Source organism: Myotis myotis, unplaced genomic scaffold, assembly GCF_014108235.1.
Source record: "Myotis myotis isolate mMyoMyo1 unplaced genomic scaffold, mMyoMyo1.p scaffold_m19_p_10, whole genome shotgun sequence".
Lineage (NCBI taxonomy): Eukaryota > Metazoa > Chordata > Mammalia > Chiroptera > Vespertilionidae > Myotis > Myotis myotis.
Genome location: NW_023416314.1, coordinates 22619922 through 22631463, shown reverse-complemented (window position 1 = coordinate 22631463; position 11542 = coordinate 22619922). Strand labels below are relative to the sequence as shown.

Here is an 11542-nt window from a genome sequence, read left to right as displayed (position 1 = left end):
CGCACGGGGGGCGCCCGCTCGCCCCGACCTCCAGCCCCAGATCCGCGCGCGCAGAGCTGGAGCCGCACTTTTATGTCCCTGCGCCTCCGCCGATTGGGCAGCGCGGCGCGTCTGGCGGCGCCCGTGACGCGCTCCCCCGCCCCGCGAGCGCCCACTCGAGACGAAAACTGCGACAGGGCGTCCGAGCCTGGCTCCCCGGAGCGCACTCGCCTGCTCGGCTTCTGCTTCAGCCTCGTTCTTGCAAAGCGAGCAGCCTGGCGCCTGGGCGAGTTGGGATGGTGTCGGGCACCCCGCAGAGATGCGGTCTGTGCTCCAGGGCCTCCCTGTTGAGCGACAAGGATGAACCCCACTGGTTTGCGGGGGAGCTTCCAACACTGAGGTGGGTCCCCGAGTCCTGGTGGGTCCGGGATCGAGGTTAACAAGGACATCGATGGTAGGGGTTCTCCAAGACCCTTCAGGGACCAGACTGCAGCCGAGCTGAGGGGCTTGTTTTGTTTCCTTCCACTTATTCAGACCTCACGTGGGAGGCTTTGCTTCTCAAGGAAACTCTTCAAAGCAGGAAATTCTTCTGACAGGATCAGAGAATCGGAAGAGATGAGTAGCCCACTTCTCAGCTCACAGTGAGTTTTCTGCCATGGAAGTTTTGAAGCCTAGTTAGGGATATTATGCATGTAGTTTTTGTTTTTTTCTGTTCCCCACTCACTTTTCCAGGAAATCTTGATATCTTGCTCACCTGTATTCACGCCCAGTGTGAGGTCTCTCCCGCACACCCTTGCCCCGCCACGCACCCGCCTGATCCTGTGGGATCAGGTGCAAATGCCAGCTGCGTCACTTCTGAGCTGTAACATCCTGGGGAAGTTACTTCACTTTTCTGGGCTTGGTGACAAGCCCTCCTTTTCCTCTATGGGGATTTTAGTACAGGGACCCCTGTATGGACCCCCCCACCCTGCACGCTGGTGCTGGGATGCAACCATTGGTTGGCTATTTGTAAACGCCCCTCCACCACTACTCTAACCGCAAATCCCAGGGAGACTCTTCCGATTGTCATCTCACCCTGCTAAGCAGTGCCATGGTGGGGACTCCATCAAGCCTAGGTGCCCCCAGGCGAAAGCCTACACCTTTGTCTCTCTTAAACCCAGAGAACAGGCCCCTCCCACCAAAGTCCTCTTTTCCCACTGGGCCATGAGGGGAAGCCCAGCCATCTCTCACTTTGGAACTTTTCCAGGAAAATTAGACATCAGCTTTTCCAGGGACACAGGTCAAGCGCCCCTGTTACTGAGCAATTAGAAAATGGTTTGAGCCTGGCTGATGTGGCTCAGTGGTTGAGCGCCAACCTATGAGCCAAGAGGTCACGATTCAATTCCCCATCAGGGCATATGCCTGGGTTTGGGGCTCCATCCCCAGGAGGGGGCATTCAGGAGGCATCTGGTCAATGAATCTCCCTCATCATTGATGTGTCTACCCCTCTCTCCCTCTCCATCCCCCTCCCTCTCTCTAAAATCAATTTAAAAAAAATTTTTTTAAAAGAAAATGTTTTGATTAAATGCCATCATGGTAAAAGACATGGTGTACTTACTTATTCAGGTATGAGGAAGTCAAGAAAGTCTTTCCAAAGGAAGTGACACTTCAGTGCAGTCCTGAGCAAGGGACAGTTGGGCATGGAGGAGGAGGCAAAGGGAGTACTTCTTCCGATGGAGTACTCTGCAAGGAAGGGATCACGGTACATGCAAAGACATGGAATAAGAGTATGACACGTCCACCGGCTGCAGGAGTATAAAGAATAGATCGTGTTCTGCAAGGAGATGAGGGAAGAGAGGCCCAGACAGGTAGGAAGGAGCCTGAACAAGAAGGGCCTCACCAGTTTTGAAACCCTCATACGGATGTGGAGGATTGGCAGGGGGCAATGGAAGCCCAGAGGGCTGTAAGTAGAGACGGACAAGACCAGATTTGCATTTTAGAAAGAACATGCTAGCAACTTAATGGAAGCTAGAGGAGCCGGGCTTCAGGCAGGAGGCTTGGAGACTAAGTAATCCAGGGGAGGAGGTGAGACCTAAAACAAGGTTCTGGCAAGGGGAGGAGCAAGGTGGACAGGGCCTGGAGGGAGGAATCAAGATGATTGCCAAGTTTTCAGTCTGAGATCAAACAAGGAAAACATGAAAAATCCTCCTTTGACTTCAACCCCTCCGAGAGCCTCCAACCTACCTCTCTCCATGATTTTATCAGCAAATTCAAAGAAGTGCACGCTTGTCTCCTTTTTCACCTCCCATTCACTCTTCAGGCAACTATGACTGGGGGAAAAGGATGGTGAGCAGGACTCTTTCATTTTTGCTGATGGACCTGTCAGGTCCCATAGATTTACGTACTTGGAAAAGAGGATTATGTGACTGATCCCAGGAGAAAGGACAGGGGTGCCAGGAAGATGAAATAATAGGTATTTAACTACAGGCAATAAACCAAGAGATGCTGTAAACATGTAACTCAAGAGCTTAAGGGGATTTGATGCTTCACGATGACTTAGGACCATTTGGGGGAAGGGCAAGGTCATGGAGGGGAAGGAATGTAAAGGTAATTGACAAAACAGAATCCTGGTTACCCGAATTGTGCCCAGTGTTGAGGAAGAATGTATTGGCAGGAGAGGGCTAGTCAGCATTGAGCCCAGAGAAATAAATCAAAGGTATGTAAGCATAATCTGGGCCACTTAACTAATGATTTAGCTTTGATTCCTTGCTCACCATGCCCATCTGGTAGGTATGAGGGCCAGATGCCTGAAACTTTCTCTCTGAAAGATGAGGTAATATACTTTACTGTGTAGCTTTCTGCAGAAGCAAACCCTGAGCCAAAGATTCTAGTGCAAGGGTTTATTTGGAGGTGAAGGCAAACACCAGGAGGAGATTAGAAAAGTGAGACAAGGAAAGGAAGGCGGAGCAGAGGGACAAGGAAGGGCAGTGTACTGTCAGGCCAGCTGCCACTGTGGGTGAGTGGAGCTTAGTTTTACTGGGAAAGCCAGTGTAAAGCAAAGCCAGTGAGGGAGGGAGCTGGGATAGCTACACACCAACGTCTGTCAATCACTGATGGACAGCTGCTCCTAGTGGCGTAATTCCCCCACACTTCTGGCTCGCCAAGTAGGCAGCTCAACTGGACTGGAGTGATGAAGGGTTAGGGAGTACTGACAATATCCACGATTAGACACTAAGTCTAGACTCACTTCCTCTTCCTCTTCCCCAGGCATTCAGTTCTCTGCGCAGCCTAGTTCCCAGTCCTGAGTTCCTGAGTTCCCAGCCCTTCTTGGCCTACCCAGCTTACCCTGAACTGCTGGAACAGCCCAGCGCTTCATAAAACAAGAACATCCCCCACATTAACCGCACACTAAGACTAAGCTACTAAAATAAGGTTCTTTCTCAGGCCGGCCAGTGTGGCTCAGTGGTTGAGCGTCAACCCACGAACCAGAAAGTCACGGTTGGATTCCCAGTCAGGGCACATACCCAGGTTGTAGGCTCGATTCCCAGTGGAGGGCATGCAGGAGGCAGCCAATCAATAATTCTCTCTCATCACTGATGTTTCTATCTCTCTCTCCCTTTCCCTTCCTGTCTCTGAAAAAAAAAAAAAAACTTAAAAAAGAAGGAAATTCCTGCCTCACACACTTCATTGGTCCTGTGACATTACCAATGCTATTACTAAGGAGATCTGGGGAGACACAAAGCCACTGTTACAGAATGAAGCAACTCCTTCTTTTGTACCTTCTGAATAAAACCTGACACTGCATGCAGTCAGTATGTGCCAAATAGTAATTACACAGGCTTACTGTTGTGAGTATGCGAAACACAGTTTATTCTTGTATTATTTCTTTGTATTATAACTGAAACCCTACTTTTTCCCACCCCTGTATTTCTGTCTCTGCTAATAGTCACACTCTTGGACATGCCAGAGAACAGAGTTTAGTGTATAGCTCTTCCAAATGAACTTGAAACAAAAAAAAAGAAAAATGCAAAATCACTTCACAAATATTATAATAAAAATGAGATGAAGAATTGTAGAATACTATCACACAAAGGCCTTCGAAAGAGGTGTTTCTGAGAGCCTCACCATATCAACGTTCCTGGCACCACAAGGAATTGCTACTTTGACACCAGTTTTGCTTCCTGAAAAGTTCAAAACTCACCACACCCATGATTCTTCTCTGGTGTCAATCACAGTGGCAGACAGAAGGCAAGAAAGCAATTAGCACCATGCCAGGCACACAGCAGTCACCCAAAGTTTATATTCATGGCAAAAGTATGTCATCATACTTGTTACAAATGAACCAAGTAGGCCTGAAATATAAAACATAGCTTCAGATATTCCCAAATACAATAAAAACACCAAGTGTATAGGCAGCTTATCCTAGGAATGGGTTTCCAAATTCCAGTGCACTGGAGCCATAGGTAAAAAGATATGGTTAGGATAAGTCAAAGGAAGTGCGCCCCAGCTCCAACTTACAGTTTGTGGCTCCAAAGTTTTTTGTAAGTTGCTTAAATTTACTCTGCACTTTTACATAGAAAGTTTTATAAATGGTGGCATGGTTCTTGGGCCAACACATAACAAACCATTTATTTTTTTAAAAATATGTCTTATTGATTTTTTACAGAGAGGGAGAGGGATAGAGAGTTAGAAACATCAATGAGAGAGAAACATCGATCAGCTGCCTCCTGCACACCTCCCACTAGGGATGTGCCCACAACCAAGGTACATGCCCTTGGCAGGAATCGAACCTGGGACCCTTCAGTCCGCAGGCGGACGCTCCATCCACTGAGCCAAACCGGTCAGGGCCATAACAACCCATTTAACACATAATGTAGATAAATGGTAGCATTGTCGTGTGCTGGGTGCTGCTCTCCGTTATCTGCTCCTCTTGAATTAAATGTCCCTCTGGATGAATTCAGCCTCCTCCACTGCTTGAACCATCACTCACCAGTGACTCCAAGGTCTGTAGCTCTACTTACCACCTTTGTTGAAAGCTCTAGATCAAAATTATACATTCAGCTGGTGACTGGACCTTTTTACCTGGAATATCCCCATTTACTCAAAACTCAACAAGCTCCAAACTAAACTCATTATGTCCCACTCTTCCCTCACTTTCTTATACTTGCTCCTTTTTTTGTTGTTCGCTTGTTCATCATAGTTAGACTATTGGGATCATCCCACAGCCCACCAATTTCATGGTGCTGTGTGTTTGAAGATGCTATTTCTCTGTCCAGAACCTTCCTCTCTCCTACCCCAGGGCCATAAAAACTCCTCTTTAGTCTCTAAGGCCCAGCTCAAGTGTTGTCTCTCTTGTGAAGACTTCTCATCCCCTTGACTGCCACCATCCCAGACCAAGCAGTCAGTGTCCCCAAATCTACACACTTAAAAATGCTCCCACAACATGTGATCCATTTCCCTGATGTTGCTCTGCCCTTGTGGTACTCTATTTGTGACTTATCTTTAGTCTTTCCCACTAAACGAGTGGTCGGCAAACCGCGGCTCGCGAGCCACATGCGGCTCTTTGGCCCCTTGAGTGTGGCTCTTCCACAAAATACCACATGCGGGCGCACTCGTACAGTGTGATTGAAACTTCGTGGCCCATGTGCAGAAGTCGGGAGACAGCGCAGGAGACAGCACAGGCGGGCCGCGGGATATGCAGCACGGGGTGGGGGGGTGGGGGGGGTGCGCGAGATTCATGCAGGAGTTGAGGATGGGAGAGTTGGAAGGGGTCGACCTCAGCGAACGTACCTCAATCAGATTGAGGACATTTTTAGTAAAGGACAGCTTAGGAGTACCCTAATTAAGTTAATAACGACGTACCTACCTATATAGTTTAAGTTTAAAAAATTTGGCTCTCAAAAGAAATTTCAATCGTTGTACTGTTGATATTTGGCTCTGTTGATGAATGAGTTTGCCAACCACTGCACTAAACGGTCAGCTCTTCCAGGCCAGAAGATCTTATTCCTGATGTTCCCTCCAGGAGCCTAGTGCATCCTCACACAGGGGAGATGACAGACACTCCAGGATACTGCTAGTCTTCATTCAGAATACTCCTTTTTCTATCTAGTAAGATCCTGGGACTTAGCTAAATTTTAATCACTTAAAATTATATGACTCCCCATCTTCTGAACTCAGTGTAAAACTGTGAAAACTGTATTTTCTGGTTCTGTAGCTGGTTAAGCACTTGAAATGAGGATTTAAAAATATATATATTTTATTGATTTTAGAGAGGAAGGGAGAGGGAGAGAGATAGAAACATCAATGATGACAGTGAATCATTGATTGACTGCCTCCTGCATGCCCCCTACTGGGGATCGAGCCTGCAACCCAGGCATGTGCCCTTGGCCGGAATCCAACCTGGGACCCTTCAGTCCACAGGCTGACACTCTATCCACTGAGCCAAACCAGCTAGGGCAAAATGAGGATTTTTTTTATTTGATCTCTGAGGGGGCAAAGAGAAGACAATATGGTTTCTCTAATGGGTAGAACCATGAAATTAATGTCTCAAGATTTCCTGGAATCTTACAGGTTGAGTCAGATTTCTTAGCATTAGCTGTAATTCTATGTTCTTAATTACTATGCAGCTATTTTTTTCTACTTCTTTTTTATTTCTGCTGTGTGCTTTGCTTCAAATCAAATCCTCAGAAAGTGAAAGCGGATGATTAAGCATGATATTTAAGCCACTTGATTAATATTGCATCTTATTGAGGAGGGAATGATTAGTGGGTGTGTTGTGTGGTTTTTTTTTTAACAAGTGAAGTTTTCTAGAGAGTATCACTGGATTTGCAACTCCTTCTCACCGGATGTAAGCTGTCGTTGATCTTACACTGTTTTGAAAAATGCTTTAATAAAAATTTTTTTTTGAATTACCACTTGAGGCCATTCGTTTTGAGCACACATAAAAAGTTGTCTTTTCTCATTAATTTTATACTGACTTCTATTTTATAAAGTTCATGCTCTGATAATAAAGACAAATTCTAGCAATTACAGTTGAAATTTCAGCTTGCAGGCAATGAAGCAGAGGAAGTCTGTGGTGTTTGAAATATAGTGATCATCCCTCTCTGAGGACAGAAACCACACAGTGAAGTAAACGAGTCCGATCTGAATGGAAAAGCCAGATCTTAACCAAGCAGACTGTTCTTAAAAATACCATTAAAGAGTTGCACTCTCGCTCCTCCAGGATGGCGGTCACGAAATATGTTGTGACTTAGAAGAAGGGCTACAGAGAGTGGAGAAGGGCTCCACCCAGGGATTCCTGGGGCTGTGTTTGTGGAAGATGTAGATTCCCTCATGAAATAGCCTGGGAATGGGTGCATCGCCAGTACTAAAGAAGCTGGATGGAAAAAAAAGAACCAAGATGGCGGCATAGGTTAACGCTGGAGTTTGCTGCCTTGAACAACTACTTCAAAAGTGAAACTAAAAGACGGAACGGACATCACCCAGAACCACAGGAACGCTGGCTGAGTGGAAGTCCTACAACTAGGAGGAAAGAGAAACGCGTACGGACACTCAGAGGAGGCGCAGTGCTGAAGTCAAATTCTGAGGTGCAGAGTGCGCGGAGCGGGCTGGTGGCGGAGGGCGCGGTTGGCGTTTTCAATCGGGAGGGAGTCGCAGACTCTGAGCTCCAGATCCGGGTGAGTCTTTAGGGACCCAGACTCAAACGGGAGAGGCGGGACTGTCTGGCTTCGGTCAGAGCGAGTGCAGCTTTTTCTCCGAGGTTTGCAGCAGTCGCTGGGACTCAGAAAGGCAGAGCCCCTGGGGACAGGACTGAGAGCCGCCATAACTGCTCTCTCCGGCCCACCCTGTTGATCCTGTGCGACCAGCCCCGCCCAAGCCCTGCACAGAGGCATTTGCCAGATAGCCTCAGGCAAAGGCTAGATTAGCACCTCCCTAGAGGACAGAAGTTCTCTCACTGCAGACACAGCTGATTCTCACAGCCACTTGGCCTGGAGGTCAAACCCTCCCTGGTATTAGCTACAACAATCAAGGCTTAGCTACAAGACTGCGCACAAAGACCACTAGGGGGTGCACCAAGAAAGCATAACAAAATGCGGAGACAAAGAAACAGGACAAAATTGTCAATGGAAGATATAGAGTTCAGAACCACACCTTTAAGGTCTCTCAAGAACTGTTTAGAAGCCGCCGATAAACTTAATGAGATCTACAAGAAAACTAATGAGACCCTCGATGTTATGTTGGGGAACCAACTAGAAATTAAGCATACACGGACTGAAATAACGAATATTATACAGACTCCCGACAGCAGACCAGAGGAGCGCAAGAATCAAGTCAATGATTTGAAATGCGAGGAAGCAAAAAACACCCAACCGGAAAAGCAAAATGAAAAAAGAATCCAAAAATGCGAGGATAGTGTAAGGAGCCTCTGGGACAGCTTCAAGCGTACCAACATCAGAATTATAGGGATGCCAGAAGATGAGAGAGAGCAAGATATTGAAAACCTATTTGAAGAAATAATGACAGAAAACTTCCCCCACCTGGTGAAAGAAATGGACTTACAGGTCCAGGAAGCGCGGAGAACCCCAAACAAAAGGAATCCAAAGAGGACCACACCAAGACACATCATAATTAAAATGCCAAGAGCAAAAGATAAAGAGAGAATCTTAAAAACAGCAAGAGAAAGAAACTCGGTTACCTACAAGGGAATACCCATACGACTGTCAGCTGATTTCTCAACAGAAACTTTACAGGCCAGAAGGGAGTGGCAAGAAATATTCAAAGTGATGAATACCAAGAACCTACAACCAAGATTACTTTATCCAGCAAAGCTATCATTCAGAATTGAAGGTCAGATAAAGAGCTTCACAGATAAGGAAAAGCTAAAGGAGTTCATCACCACCAAACCAGGATTATATGAAATGCTGAAAGGTATCCTTTAAGAAGAGGAAGAGGAAGAAAAAGGTAAAGATACAAATTATGAACAACAAATATGCATCTATCAACAAGTGAATCTAAGAATCAAGTGAATAAATAATCTGATGAACAGAATGAACTGGTGATTATAATAGAATCAGGGACATAAAAGGAAATGGACTGACTATTCTTGGGGGAGAAAGGGGTGTGGGAGATGCGGGAAGGGACTGGACAAAAATCATGCACCTATGGATGAGGACAGTGGGTGGGGAGTGAGGGTGGAGGGTGGGGCGGGAACTGTGAGGAGGGGAGTTATGGGGGGGAAAAGAGGAACAAATGTAATAATCTGAACAATAAAGATTTAATTAAGAAACATAAAAAAAAGAAGAAGCTGGATGAACAGTACCAGAAGCAAAAGTTTATGGAACCCAACCTTGTTCAAAAGAAAGGGAGGCTAAAAGGTCAGATTCCTAAAATTAAGCAGACTTTAGAAATTCTAAAATACATGCAGAAGTGTCCACCAATTCATTGGAGACCAGATTCTTCCTGGCAGGAAACTTGTATGGCAAAGCTTCAGTTCCTCCTACTGTTAAAGTGTGTCTGTGGATGGGGGCTAATGTTATGCTTGAATATGATATTGATGAAGCTCAGCATTATTGGAAAAGAATTTATTGACGGCCACAAAGAATCTTATTCTCTTGAGGAAGACCTTGACTTTTCTTCCAGATGAATTTACTACCACAGAAGTCAATATAGCCAAGGTTTATAATTGAAACATAAAAAGAAGAAACTAAGATGATTCTACCAAGAACAAAGCATAATGCTGGCAATTAAAAATTGCCGGTGTAGCTCAGTGGCGAGTGTTAACCTATGAACCAGGAAGTCACGGTTTGATTCCTGATCAGAGTACATGCCTGGGTTGCAGGTTCAGTTACCAATAGGGTGCGTGCAGGAGGCAGTCGATCAATAATTCTCTCTCATCATTGATGTTTCTGTATCTCTTTCCCTCTCCTTTCCTCTCTGAAATCAATAAAATATATTTCTTAAAAGTTAAAAAATAAATTTTAAAAAATGTGGTTCAGTTTTCCAAACATGTTCTTTTAAATACATACTCCAAAGTTTATCCTTAAAGGTTGACCTAACTTTGGATGATTTTTTAACAGTAAGAATAATAATTAAAACTTTTTTTAAAAAAATAAACACCATTTTTTAAATTTATAAAAAACAAAATCAGTTTCAAATATTTTATGGAATTAGCAATCAATAAAAATATTTTATGGAATTAGCGGCAATAAAAATAATGACAGTTCCCATTTATCCAATGGTTAAAATGTGCCAGGCATTTATATATGTCTCTGGTCCTCTAAGGCAGGTCATCCTTATCCTCATGTTACAGAGGGGGACCAAGGCTCAGGGACATTCGGTAGCTTGCCCAGCAGGAGGGTTCTTTCTTTTTTAATTTCCAAAACAAAGTAAATGCTGCTTTCATTATTTTGTTTGTTTGCCATAAGAAAAGTCTTAATTGAAATGACTGATAACTGATATATGCCATGGAGGCTTCATTCTGGACCCGTTAGCAGTTTACTTTTTCTTTATTGGCTGATATTACTCTCACTGGTTGTGGTTCAACCAGTTTAGAGGAAAGAAAAAGTCAGTTTCAATATTTGCAAACTACTATTTTAGTAGATGTGGGGCTTTATGGCCCTCTGTTGCCATTATTTGCCTTATGTAAATATAGTTCCATGAATTACTGCTTAGCCAATAACTATTTATTATAGTACTAGAGGCCCAATGCACGGATTTGTGCACTGGTAGGGTCCCTTGGTGTGGCTTTCGGGGATAGGGCGAAACCAGCAGTCCAACGCCACCTGCCACTCCTGCTCATCCCGGCCCCACTGTGCCTGCTGCTGCAGCTCAGGCTCATAGCCGCTCTGCTGCGGTTTCCGGGCTACAGTGGCCAGGCATGAGCCCTGTGTCTGGCGCCTGTTGGTGAGCTGAGCAGCACTCCGCTGTAGAAGTGCACTGACCACCAGGGGGCGGCTCCTGCATTGAGCATCTGCCCCCTGGTGATCAGTGTGCATCATAGCAACCAGTCGACCGGTTGTTCAGTCATTTGGTTGCTTAGGCTTTTATATATATACTTGAGGCCCGGTGCACAAAAATTTGTGCACTGGCGGGGGCGGGGTGTCCCTCAGCCCCACTTGTGCCCTCTCACAGTCTGGGACCCCTCAGGAGATAACCACCTGTTGGCTTAGGCCCACTCCCGGGGTGGCAGATGGCAGGCCTTATCCCTAGGTGCCTGCCCCACCTCCCCGGGTCGAGCACAGGGCAGGGCCTGATCGGGGGTGGGGGGGTGGGGGTGGGTTGGGGCCCTTCCCCGGTCATGCACAGGGCAGGGCAGATCCGGGGGTTGGGGCACCGCCCCTGGGTCGCACACAGGGCAGGGCCAATCCGGGGGTTGGGGAGCTGTCCCCGGTTGCACACAGGGCAGGGCCGATCCAGGTGTTGGCGCACTGCCCTGGGTCGCACATGGGACACCCAGGTGGGCCAGGGGATTGCTGCTGCCCCGCCCAGCTGTCCCGTGTCAGGTCGCACACCCGGACTCCCGCCACCCCAGGTCGCAGACCTGGATGGCGGCAGGGCAGGCGGGATGGTGCTGTCCCACCCTGCC

The 11542-nt window shown here is 46.5% G+C and overlaps 1 pseudogene; it reads left to right on the top strand.

Annotated features, from left to right (window-relative positions):
* Window positions 1–72: 72 nt before the first annotated feature.
* On the top strand, window positions 73–9692 carry LOC118664147 (annotated as a pseudogene).
* The last annotated feature ends 1850 nt before the right edge of the window (window positions 9693–11542 follow it).